This window comes from Scatophagus argus, chromosome 19 (genome assembly GCF_020382885.2).
Source record: "Scatophagus argus isolate fScaArg1 chromosome 19, fScaArg1.pri, whole genome shotgun sequence".
Lineage (NCBI taxonomy): Eukaryota > Metazoa > Chordata > Actinopteri > Scatophagidae > Scatophagus > Scatophagus argus.
In genome coordinates, this window is record NC_058511.1 from 20289020 (window position 1) to 20302276 (window position 13257).

Below are 13257 nucleotides of genomic sequence, written 5' to 3' on the forward strand. Positions count from 1 at the left end.
TATCTGTATATGTCAGATACGTCCCCTCATCCCACACAGAAGCCTGGTAGGCATGCACACAAGCACACACACACACACATTCTCACTTACACTCGGTCACAGTTGGAGATGATCACATTCGTTTTTTTTTCATATAGAATGACACACATTCAGCTGAGGACATTTTCACAAATTGCGGAGGGCTCACATGGGTAAGTTGTTGACCACACTGTCCATTTGGCCGTCACTTGGCTAGGTTGCAAACTCTGCAGCAAACCATCAAGAGCCAAAGAGAGTTTGCATGTTAGCTGCTATGCAGATGCTGAACACGATCTGATGCTGGGAACAGGAACTGCTCAATATTAGCTTTGCCAGTGTTAGTCCAACGGTGTGCCAATGTAAACAGAAAGATAGGAAAACAAACATATTTTCCAATGTCATGGTTGAGGTGACGTCCTTGAGGTTCATATTTCAAAACCTGACCTGACCTGAAAACATCAGTAGTAGTTACAACACCTTTTTTAGTGTGAAAGTTAAAGGACGACACAATTGATAAAAACACACAAACACACAAAAGTGTGTTTCCATGTGATGAGGAGTACTACTCCTATGTAAATAAAGTTGTATAATTCTCAACAGCAGCTGTGGCCTAAAGGTTGGAGAAGCGGCTTGTGAAGGTTGCTGGTTCGATTCCCCCACCGGACGGACAGGAACCCCCCCCCCCCCAAATCAACCGGCTGATGTGTCCTAGAGCAAGGCACTTAACCCCCATTTTGCTCCCCGGGCGCTTGGTAGTTACAGCCCACTGCTCCTGTATGTTTCACTGCATGTTGCATGTGTGTGTGTTTCAATCAGTGATGTGTTAAATGCAGAGAAGTAATTTCCCAGCTTGGGATTAATAAAGTAAATAAATGATAATAAAGAAAGATATAATATGAATTTGAAAACTGATGTCATTGGTCTGGGTCCTTCTGTTTGGAGTTTCCATGTTCTCCCTGTGCCAGTGTGGGTTATCTCCGGGTAGTCCGGCTTCCTTCCACAAGCCTAAAAACTTGTGAGTCTCTCTGTGTGTGGGTGTGTGGTTGTCTGTCTTTGTGTGACTGGCAACCTGCCTTTCGCCCATAGTCAGCTGGGATAGGCTCCAGCTCCTGGATCGGTCTAGAGGATTGGTGGGTGGCTAACTTATTTCATATTTATTACAGTCTGAGCTTAATGCACAGCAGCTACAGCACTCCACACGACCCCACATAGCATTAAACTACAATGAGACACGACAGGAAATGTTGTAAAATGGTCTCTTGCAACTCCCTCAGTGCTGTCAGTGCACCAACTGGGAGGTTTTTCTAGATGATTCTGAGAAGAATGCAGTCTCCACAGGGATCTTGTCTTTTGTGGACTGTGAACCATACAGAGAAGCTGACCCACTTTATACTTTATACAGTTTACTGTTTTTGAATTTGTTTTTAAGAAGCTTCACAGGACATTCAAGGGGAGTCTTCTTTCCCTGGATTTTAGCTTTGTACTGTAATAAAAAGGGGATTAATTACCTTACAAAAATTAATAGACAGAACACAGGGTAATCTTGAGGTAATGAGAGCAATTAGAGCACAATGAAATATTAAAAAGGGTGGATATCTCTTCTCTCAGTCAGTACAAGTCCCCTAATGTGCTCGTTCTCCTGAGTGGGACAATGTCCTTTTCAAATGCAGTTTGCATCCCTGGCAAACGCAGGACAAAAGAATGAAATTCAAAGTGACATAACTTGTCTAGAGCATACACTGTTCCTCTATAAACACTCTGAAGATAATTTATGTGCTGCACTCTACTGTTAGATAAGTCATTGGTAATGAAAAGCTGTTTGTGTGCGACAAGTGGTATACTTAGCCATAGAAGCATCAACTGCTTGGGGACAAAATGCCATTACATTGATCATTCCAAACCTCCACTTTATGATTAAGATTAAGACATGTTCAGGGTCAAGCTCAAAGCCTCAAAGCAGAGAAAGAAATGAAGAGCTGTAGACAAAATCTGTTATCAAAAAACCTGTAAAAATGATTTTCAGATTTGTTGTTAATATTCTGCATGTGTAAAACAAAAATCTTTACATTGGAATGAAACCTAGTATTGGTATTAAAGAATGAGCACAACATCATTTAGCATCTAACTGGACCACTGTTGACGTGTTAAGCTGTTTAATTTGCTACAGTTCGCTAGCTATTTGGCTAGAAAACACATGACAACTGCAGCTTTAAGCCGTGGTTATAGCAGAAAGTGGCACAGTAAATTCATTAGGAGGGCAGGGACCTTCTAGCTGACAAGCTAACAGCTGACATGCTAACCATCTGGGAACCTGCTACAGACATGGAGCGAATTCTCTTTCTGTCAGTTTATGTAAAGAGGAAATCAACAATCTTCCGTCTGGCATAGAGAGGACAACCTACGCTCAAAAAAAATCAAACACTGACTTTAATTATGTTTATCTTTTCAACAGGTTCCGCAAAACACACAATTCATAGTTATTGGGATAATTAAAACAAGTTACTTTCGATCCAACATAAGTCAGTTGTACAGACTTAAAGGATACATTTACAGGCTACATAATTTATGTTTGTTCTTTCTTTTTTATATTTTGTAGCAGTAAAATAATTCATTTAAGTTCAATTAATTTAAAAATTAGGTTTTGATCCCTTTTAAGTTTTACTAATTAGTTTGACATAATTCTACTTTATCAACAGGTCCCACACAAATAAATCGAGGAAACGCAACATATTTTTGGCATTTTCTTTATTCACCAACAGCAACAACACTGATTCAGTTAACATTTTGGTCCACTTGCTTTAAAAATCATACAGTAATGCATGGCACCATAAGCTGCAAATACTACTTGATCAATTAATAAATCTGGGTTGATTGACAGAAAATGAACAACAACTATTTCTATGTCAGCGTCTATCTTGAGTCATTTTAAAGAAAAAAAAATTGTTCCAAGCAAGTTGCAACCCTATATAATAGACCATTACTGGCAACATTATGATGCATCATGGTTCCATACAACAGTTAGGAAGTCCCTTAATTTGGCATAAAAATCAAACCAAACATCTTTTTATTTGTCAGTTATGGTCTTGCAGCTTTCAAATTCTTTGTAAAAGCACACTGGTCTAACCATTTAACAATTTCTAACATTCAGTATCCAAATCAATGGTTGGCTCATTCATACAGTTTGTTATTGAGCGTCTGTACCTTGGTTAAGAGTCTGCAAGGATCCAGATGAAGGCTGAACTGCTTTACAGGCAGCTTTCACTTCCAGTGGATAACCAAGGTTCAGTGCATATATTACAGCCATTAAGAGTGCACAAGCAGAGGCATCTCACTCACCATGCATGCTGTAGTTACTTATTCAAGCTCCCTCTGAACAGCTGTGGCATCACAATCCCTTTAAGAAAAAGACAAAAACATAATTTTAACACCACAATCAGATTTTACAGAATTCTACAGAATAATTATTGATTTTAATGACAATGACAGCCATGTTCAAATCTGAATACATAAACAGCAAACTGACGCCAGGATCTGAAATTCAGCATGTTAACTGGAATCATAAAAGCTAATAAAATTCATTAAATTTTTTAGAGACCTAGGGATAAAATACCACCTAGAATAAATACGTTATTCAGAACAATAATAAGAGAATGAAGCTTGTCATTTTAAAAACAACTTGACAAATTTAGGCTAACACTTTAGAAAGACTGCAAATTTATAAAGTGTAACGTTTTGGCCGAATACCAGACAGCTCTAATTATAAGGTGTGTGTGGATTGTGATGTGGTCATGTTATCGTGACCACATCAAGCTTACAGTCAAGCTTACAGTCATTTGCTGGCACTCTTCAGTATGTTAAACTTTACAGCAACGATTGGTGTGCTAGCTAACAGGTTTTACTCATACGCAAACATTTAGCATTTCCTGTAAGTGCATTACAATAAAAGCTTTCCGGTAAAATATAAATGAAGTATAAAGTATAAAAGTATAAGTAAAGTCGAATTGACCTGAATCATGAAGCTAATATTAGTTTAGCTAGTTAGCTAATGTGTCTGAGATCCACCTGCTCTCTACAAGTACAAACACACCAAAAATACAGAATATGTCTTATTACTAACACAAAATACCATTATGCTCAATATGAAAATGACACAAATAGGTGTGGGTGAAAAGAAATGTCCTCTTACCTCTTCCAGTTCAGGAAAGAAGACCAACAGCAACTTGATCGCCAAAAAAATGAATTTACAATTTGAAGACGTGCAGCCTGAATGGTTAATCCTGTTCTTTGGGGTTTTATGACAACATTATCGCATTTGGCTACTGCCACCTTCTGGATATAAGAAGTATCTCAATCCTAATTGACTTAAATTAAATGCTTTGTGATTAAAGAACATGGTGATATTTTATGATATCGAGAGACACAATTACATTGACTTTTAAATGTTTAGACAATGTTAATTCAACAAAGATGTGTATTTTAAATAAACGGAAACTAAAAAAAATAATAATTGCACCAACAAACAAAAAAACCCCACATCTCTGTCTATATTAGTGGAGCTGCATTGGAGCAGGTAAACAGAACAGAACAGAAAACTGGCAACATTCCTGTGCCAAGTTTACAGAGGAACATTGGAAAGTACCCAGATTGGTAACATTTCTGCCGCTGCACCACAAAAAATGTTTTATTTATATGACTTAATAATTATTTAGCCATTTAGCTTATTTTGTTTTTGTGAGTAACATAAAGGAACCAAACTATCATTTTTGTTGTGCAAGTTGTGCAGTCCTCTGTTGTACAATGATAAGTAAATTGTATCTTGAATCTTCAAGTGATAAAAATTGGTGTATGCATAAAAACAACATGTAAGTATCCACAATTGAAACAGACGTAGCAAATAAACATATTTCTCATTCTCTGAGAATTGACCCTGTAAATTAAATATAATCATCTCATTTCTTCTCTTATTCACTTCCTCTTCTTCTAGCATCGAATTGGAGAATTAGTGCCACAGGTGTTTATTGTCAGCTCTTAATATTTTCATTATAGTTGGAACGATGGATTAAGTTATATTTTCTCCTGACAATTTTCATGATGGTTGGTTGCAATTTGCATGACATTAGGATGAAAATTTGGTTATTTATTGCTGTCTCAAACCTGTCTGCTCACTGTGCCTTTTTTGTGTAGTTGTTCATACTCCAGGGGTGGAGCGTGAAGCTCAGTTACTACTGAATGAGTCACTGTGCACCATGGAGGTGCAACACAGTTAATTTGAGATTATAGTTCTTCTGTTTTGGACTGTCCTATGTTCCCTCATAGATCTGCACACAGCAAATTTTGTAGTGTTAAATTAACTCAGAGAGAGTTCAGAGTCAGTCCTAACCCTATGTTGGTGTTTATTTTGCATCCGCCTTTGTAGATGTTAATTTAACACTTCTTACAGTGTTAATAACAAAACTCTAAACAAAACTCTATAAATGACTCTGTCCAGAGTTAATTAACTAACTCTGGGTAACATTATATGTCAAGAGCTCATTCACGGCTTCCACAGTATGAATCATTTTATTGATCTCCTGACTTTTCTTCTTAATGTCAGTTTCTACATAAGCCAAATACCTGCACATTTACAAGGATTAACATCAGTGTCAGCTGCATTTGGTTAACAAATGTTAGTATGCTAACATTCTGGAGTAATATACATTTTGCTAACCTGGCTGTTTAGTGGTACCTGATGTGTGCTTTCTCATTCATTGAATGATCATTTTATGAAGATAATGCAGAAAAAAAGCTTGGCTAGACTGTCAGCCTGTTAATACAGAGGTGATGAACTGCTGTCTGGATGTCTGACTTAATCAGCTGTGTGAACTGAAGCTTTCTCTCCTGGCACCATTTGTGTACAGTCTGCACTTCTGTCTATGAAATATCTTATGCTCTTTTTATCACTGATATTTAAATGGAAGTTGCAGAACATTAAATGAATTCTTTACATCTTTAGGCACTCTCCAAGGTGATGATCCCACTGCTGGAAGCAGCTGGAGATGATGTGAAGTTCCTCCTTCAATATACCCCATGAGACCTTATATTGGAAAAATATGTATAGTTAATAGCGAGACACAAATAATTTTTTGATAATGTTTGGATCGTGCCATGAATTATATAAGATGTTTCTAAAAGATAATTTTGCATGTCAGTGAAATAAGTGAAACCAAAACTGTAGTGATGTGTAGACAGCTGGGAGATGAAGTTAACAGGTTTTATTAAGTTGTCTCAAACGCACTGAGACTGACTCTCCATCCAAGTTTGGTTTTCTGACCCTTTGATTACATGTAGTCAGGGCCTTGGTAACGCATGATCAGCAGAATTTCCTGAACATTAAAATTGACATTAAAAATATGCCATCATCTCACCAGGAAAAGCAGTTCATGGCAAAATGTCAGCAGTCAGATAAGGCTATTACATTTGTGAATTGGCATATTTCCCAAATTTTTAAGCCAATACAGCCTAGAGAACTAGGGCTATACGAAATGAACTGTGTGGATTGTCCGTCTAACAGCAATCTCAGCTACCTCATCACAAACCTCATCATACAACAGATATGTATCTGTCAAATTTCAGTTCACCACTGAGATTAAGCAGCTAAAAACCTAGCTTCACTCACTATATTATTTCTAACCACAAACTTGCAGTTCTTATCTGTTAGTGATCAAAGAACATCCATGCGATTTTCTCACGGTTTCCCTGCAGAACATTGCACTGTAAAAATATGATTAATTTTATTCACTTCATCTGTCAGTGGTTTTAATATTGTGATTGGTTGGTTAATTGAACCGTTGAAGCGGAAGAGCAATAGAACTGATGTAGTATGTTTTATTACTGCCCTTAAACAATAAACAGTACAAATAGTTCATTTAGATAGTTAATAAAGAGTAAAGAGTTTAGGTTGGACAAAATTAATCTGAAACATTAAAGGACCTTTGGATCTATTTGGCCAGAGAAAATAACTTTCAGCACTTTTAAAATACAAACTTAGCAACAAGAAAATGCTGATTAACAATACAGAAAACAGCAAAAGATCAACCACCGGTGAAGCACAGACAACTAATTAGAGCCTTCTGTTTTTCCATCATCTGCAAGGCTTTGTTCCATCTCGCCTGTGCAGATTCATGCATTAGTTCTGACGATGGATTTCTGGTGCCATCAAGCCATGGCAGCCTGCATGACCAAATCCCTGTTTGTTTTCTCCAGGTGTCTCAGTGATACCAACCCCCTTCTGGTCCCTGACATACAGTGACTCATAGTGCTATGCTGCTGGGCCAAGTGCTGGAAAATAATGGTTTCCTCTGCAATTATCAACAATTATCTTCAGCTTGTGTGAGTACTAGTGAATTCCCAGCTGCCACAGGGATCAGTCAGCTCTCTGCTGCTCAGCCTGCAGTGGACCACTTTCATAGATTTTAGATAAAAAATATATGGAAAGTAAAAATCCAGAAGGCTTTAATTCACTGGGTACTGTCGGACAGATCCACAAGGATTATGACCCGGTTAATTGGTGCTGAGATGCAATGAGACAGTTACATGGTTCAGGATTCTAAACCAGCTGGAGCGCAAAGCAATTAATTTACAGCCTGAAAAACTGAGTATACTGAAACATATGAGAAGGACCACAGAGGATATAAAGTAGGTAATTAATTTATGTTCTTCTCAAAGTCTCAGCAGTACACTGAAATGAGCTTCACAATGGAGCTTAATTCCAAGGGGTTCAGTAGCTGTGGCAAAGAGGAAGGAAGTGGTAAGTGTTCTATATACTTAAATTTGTTGCTTTGTAGTTAGTAGAAAAATATGACAAGCTGTGTTATCCATACATACAGTATGTCACAAAAGTGAGTACACCCTTCACATTTGTGTAATATTTTATTATATGTTTTCATGGGAGAGCTGTCCCTTCAAAATAACTCAACACACAGCCATTAATGTCTAAACCGCTGGCAACAAAAGTCAGTACACTCCTAAGTGAAAATGTCCAAATTGGGCCCAAAGTGTCAATATTTTGTGTGACCACTAGAATTTTCCAGCACTGCCTTAACCCTCTTGGGCATGGAGTTCACCAGAGCTGCACAGTATACCACTGGAATCCTCTTCCACTCTTCCACGACAACATCACAGTGCTCTCCCATAAAAAGATATAATAAAATATTTACAAAAATGTGAAGGGTGTACTCACTTTTGTGACATACTGTAGATTAGACAATTTGATAGTTTACACATGATTTCAATATGATATTAACAGTATCCGGCTGACTATCAGCAGGATGGTTCTCCCTTGTGAGTCGGGTCCTGCTCAAGGTTTCTTCCTGTTAAAAGGAAGTTTTTCCTTGCCACTGTCTGCTTGCTCGGGGGTTCAGGCTCTGGGTCTCTGTAAAGCATCTAGAGACAATTTTGATTGTATAAGGTGCTGTATACATAAAACTGAATTGAACTGAATTGAATTGAATAGTCACACTCTAGTGAAACTGAAACTGCCATACTCATTCTCATACTGTCATTTTGTGTTCCTCATATGTGTATATGTGTTTGTGTGTCATAACAGTGTCAACCACATGCTTTGTCCATCTTCTGTTTCTGCTCTCCTTCTACTTTCCTCCTTTTTCCATCCCATAGTTAAACCCAGCCCTCTCAGCATCAGCTCCAGATGATGACATAGATGGCTCCATCTTGACAGAGCGCAGAGCTTTTAGACAAGTCTAATTCCTGTTCATTAGTTATGCTTTTCATTTACACAGGCTTTTGCTGATGCCATTATCCGGTGTGACTGTCTGACATGCAATCATGCGAAGGAAAATGAGATTCTTAGTTCTTAGTACAAAGTGCAGCATCGGTTGCGCTAAACCTCTGGAATAATTTTACATGATAATATGACCGATAAGGCTGAGACTGAAAGAAAAAACAGTTCGGAATTTTTATTACAGTCCCTGGTCATATCCTAGATTTCTTATTTTCAAATCATTTACAAACAAACTGGGTTTTGTTTTGGGTACAGTCCTGTCAAATTTAAATTCTGGTTTCAAATTATATCGAGATATGTCTTCTGTTGACAGAAATGTTTCTAGACAAAGTAAAGTAAAACTTTGGTGATGACTTCTGATGTTTCTTCTAATGCAATTGTGAGGTCAAAGTTTCAATTTGTCCAATACAAGTACTTGCACATTATTAACATATACCCATACAATTTCAGTATTTCAGCCTGGTGTGTTTTTCATTAAGTTATAATTAGGTTCATAATTACATATACAAACATGAAGGTGGAACTTGATAATCTTGCTCACAGAAAGTGTCATGTGTCACTGTTGATGGTTTTCTTCCTCGTCCTTGCCAGTGGAAATTTCCCTTGCACATCATTGAAATTCTATTTTATTTTCATGCCTACATGCAGTCAGGGTGTGAGACACCGGATGCCTATGTGAAACATGCATTAGCTGTGTCTGTGTACACATATCAGCAAAAGAGAGAAAAGAGACAGAGATAGAGATGGCATGGGAGAGTGGGCGGTGTGTCCTTTGTGCTGTCTGAAAGCCTCCAGCACAGCTGCTGGTCCTCTGCGTCAGCTTGGAAATGCTGTGTGCATTAAGATGGAGAGATAACATTTCTGCCTCCCTGTACATGACTGACAAACCTACACTTCAGCAAGGACCTTCAGAGGTTCATTTTCTTAACAGCTTCAATTCTGTTTTATATGAAAAATACAGTGTGATCGGTCAGGTGCGACAATCTCACTTGTTTTCAGTACAGTTCTAACGCATTTGGGGTTTTTACCTGAATAACATTAAATTGCCAAGAAACAAGCATTCTTCAGTGTTTCAGGGTACTGTTATGTGACTTGATCTTGAATCTGCTTTGTTTTACATGCATATTCTTCACGTGTTAGTAGAGTATTAAATGTTTTATGGTCAAGCAACTTCAATGAAGTCAAATGGATATACTATACTGAAGTGCCAAAAACTGCAGTGTTTGCTTGGCATTGCAGTCAAAAAACTACTTGTGCTTCTCCATCCAGCGACACCTGAGTGAAAGTTCCTACCTGTTTTGTAAGAGCCCCAAAGTACAAAGGTGACACCTGTTGGACCAGTGTGGTGTTTTACATACAGTTAGCTCTAGAAATGGCTCCTACACGTAAATGTAATAATAATAATAATCATAGTAATGTTTAACTTTGTAGTATTTCTGGCATTGACTAGCATCTACTAGATGACTAATCAAGCATATTGCTACACCAAAAGTGATTCCATCCCCATAGAACCCCATGTTAAAATGCAAATTCATAGGAAAAGTAAACATTTTAACAGCCTGGTGCAAAAAAACTACTTTCGTCTCCAAAGCTAATTGTACAGGGCTAAGTTCCACTCAGGTGTCATTTTTTGGATTACCTGGGAGTACAGGCTTCACAATATCCCTTAAGAAGCCTGTTGGTGACATCATTCATGGTTTATACAGTCTGTGGCATATATGGTGCTGACATGACATGAATAACATTGACCCTCTCTTTACAATGCAATGTTCTGCTGAGAAAACCCATGTTCTGTCATTCATGTGGATGTTGTAAAGGGGTGAACAACTGTTTCCCACCTCACCTGTCAATGGTTTTAATGTTCTGGCTGTTCAGTGTATAGTGACTATCTGAGAAGCTATGAGTTTTCATAGAAAATTCTGTTTTACCTTCAATTCTAGTCTTATTTTCAGAGTTTTGTCCATGACTTCTCTCAGTTATAAAAACACCATTCTTAAGAAAGTAATAGCTGAGATCTGTGAATATGGTGAGATCAGGCCAAGAAACATTTTATGAACATTGCTGTGCATTTTTCTTCCCCTTCTGTGCTTTCATTGTCAGCATTATATAATGATGGTAAAAACTAAACATTTCTGTTGATGGTAAAACCTGAACATTTCTGTTTTCATTCTAAAATAATGCATAGGTGGACATACTTAATCCAAGATATACCTGCATTAATAATGTATCTGTTTTGGACAGTAGTAATAATCCTGATGGGTCCTCATTGGGTAGTTGACTAAAGTTTATTGACTGAGGTTTATTAAAAACGGAATCTGTAACTAGATTTCTTCCTTTTGTGATCAACAGCATTAATCCGAAGCTAAATTCTGAAGCTGTGCTATAAATAGTGTTCTAAATAACAATGAATAAATACAAATTTCAGGCTACATTAACAACTTCCAACAAAGTGAAATTAATGAGAAAGTTATTTTTCTTCTATTAACATTTTAAGTTTTAGACAGACCCCAGTACTCCAATGGCCTCTTTCACTTGTATAGACACCTCTTTGGACCTCATTTTGAGTGTTCAGCTACCAAATGCAAATGTAACACCCAGAACCAACTCCAGACCTTTACCTGCTTCATTTGTCATGGACTAATGAGGGAACAGGGAACATACTTGGCTGTATAAAATCCAAGAAGTTCTGGCAGCTGTGCCCCCTCTTCTTTTTTTAGTATTTTCAACTGTCTCTTGGTGTGTTTTAACAATAGTCTTTGAGCTACTTAAAAGTTTTTAACATGCATGAAGTATTTAATTTCACTGACACTAAAAACTAAAGAACTATCAATATGCACATGATGGAAATTATTGAGTGAATTCATATTTTTTCTAATTTTTTTTAAAAAGGAGAAAGTCCGAGATGCAGAGTGCAAAAGTGGTGTAATGGTAAGTGAAGCAAAGGCTTTGTGGAATTAATGCTGTGAGATGGTACATACTGTACTGAATGTACACACATACTGTACAATATGAAACATTGCATAGAGTTTTCTTCATGTTCATGTGTATCTGTCCAGTGAATGTAGTTCTGTCTTTTCTCTTATTTTTGAAACCAGCCTTTTTTTACTCGTGGTGGAGGCCAGTTATTACTTAAAACTCAGTCAGTGTTTCAATGCTAGCTCCTATGTTTACGACATGTTAGTATGCCACAGTGTAAGGTACGTAAATGACAAAAAGCACTGGTGATTTATAATGTAGTTAGTGCAAGAACAAGAGGACAGCAAAAGACAACTGACATTTCACTGAGAAATTAGTGTATGTTGCTCTTCTGATTTATAGGCTAAGCAAATTTCATGTCAACAGTTTTGTAAGTGACCCAAAGCATAAAAGTGACACCTACCGAACCAATTTGGTGTCTTACATACACTTAAGAAAAGGTAAATTAATATAACAACAACCAACAAACTAACAAATGATGGAACAAGCTGTTGGTGAAGAGACCTTCTCTCTTCCCTGATAATTGAAGTATTAGCATTGCATGGTGTCATTGTGGAGGGAGAAAGTCATTTGTGTTTCAAGCCTCAGAAATGAAGCTTAGCGAAAGTTCAGTCGGGAAGATTATCTGTTTGCGCATGCCCTGTAAGTCACAAGCATGTCATTTTTCCTCTTCCAATCACAGCCTGTCTCCTTTAGCCAATTGCTAGCAAGCTGTAAAACTTTGAAACTGTTCTCTCTCTCTCCACTGTCATTCAGCGGTCTGTTCAGCCCCGTGAAGATTTGCATCCCATCTCCACCCCTTCACCACTGCTGCCATGATATTTGGCCATCTTCAATCAAATCCTCCAAATTTCAGTTTCCTTTCCATGCAGTCAGCATCACTCCTCATCACCACCACCAGTGTTAAGCCTCCGGGGGAAAGTCTCCTTCATATGGAAGTTTCCTGTGGTGATGTACTTCCTGCTGGGGTCTCAGTGCCAAAGTCTGTTTTGCTTTTCACAATACATTCATTTTACTTGAATTGTCACATTCATTTTCTTTCGTGTTAGTCTCTCCTGACTGAAGCGGTACCAACTAACCTTGAGAGATCTGATAATAAAATTGTGAGAAAAAATAAAACGCTCCAGTATCCTTTCCTTGTTTCTCTGTTGTTTTTCACTCAGGAGCAGCCTCAATGCGCAATGCGTTTTAACATTTGAGTTGTTTCATGTAAACTGTATGCTGGCTGATTACACTTTTTTGGTTTGTCAACATACTTCCTTCCTGAAAAACAAGCATTTATGTGAATATTTAAAAAGAAGTTTGTTTTTTTTTCCTGACAGGCGTGTAGTGATTTTTTCTTATTTTATAAGTTTATTTTAACTCTGCCTTCGCTTGCGAGATTTGTTATGTAAAAAAGGGATCAAATAGCTACATTAAAAGACAGTTCTCATGTGTTCTAAGGTTCATAAAAGTGCATTTAACTTGCAGATGATCAAACCTTT

The 13257-nt window shown here is 37.5% G+C and overlaps 1 protein-coding gene and 1 long non-coding RNA gene across 3 annotated transcripts in view; one reads left to right on the forward strand and one right to left on the reverse strand.

The window, feature by feature from the left end:
- The window catches only part of lrfn2b (leucine rich repeat and fibronectin type III domain containing 2b), a 48976-nt gene that overhangs the window by 20598 nt on the left and 15121 nt on the right, over window positions 1–13257 (reverse strand). The window lies entirely within an intron of this gene.
- LOC124050842 lies at window positions 6760–13223 on the forward strand. Its single transcript, XR_006841697.1, has 3 exons — window positions 6760–7804; window positions 11687–11725; window positions 12530–13223. It is a non-coding gene; the product is annotated as an uncharacterized LOC124050842 (long non-coding RNA).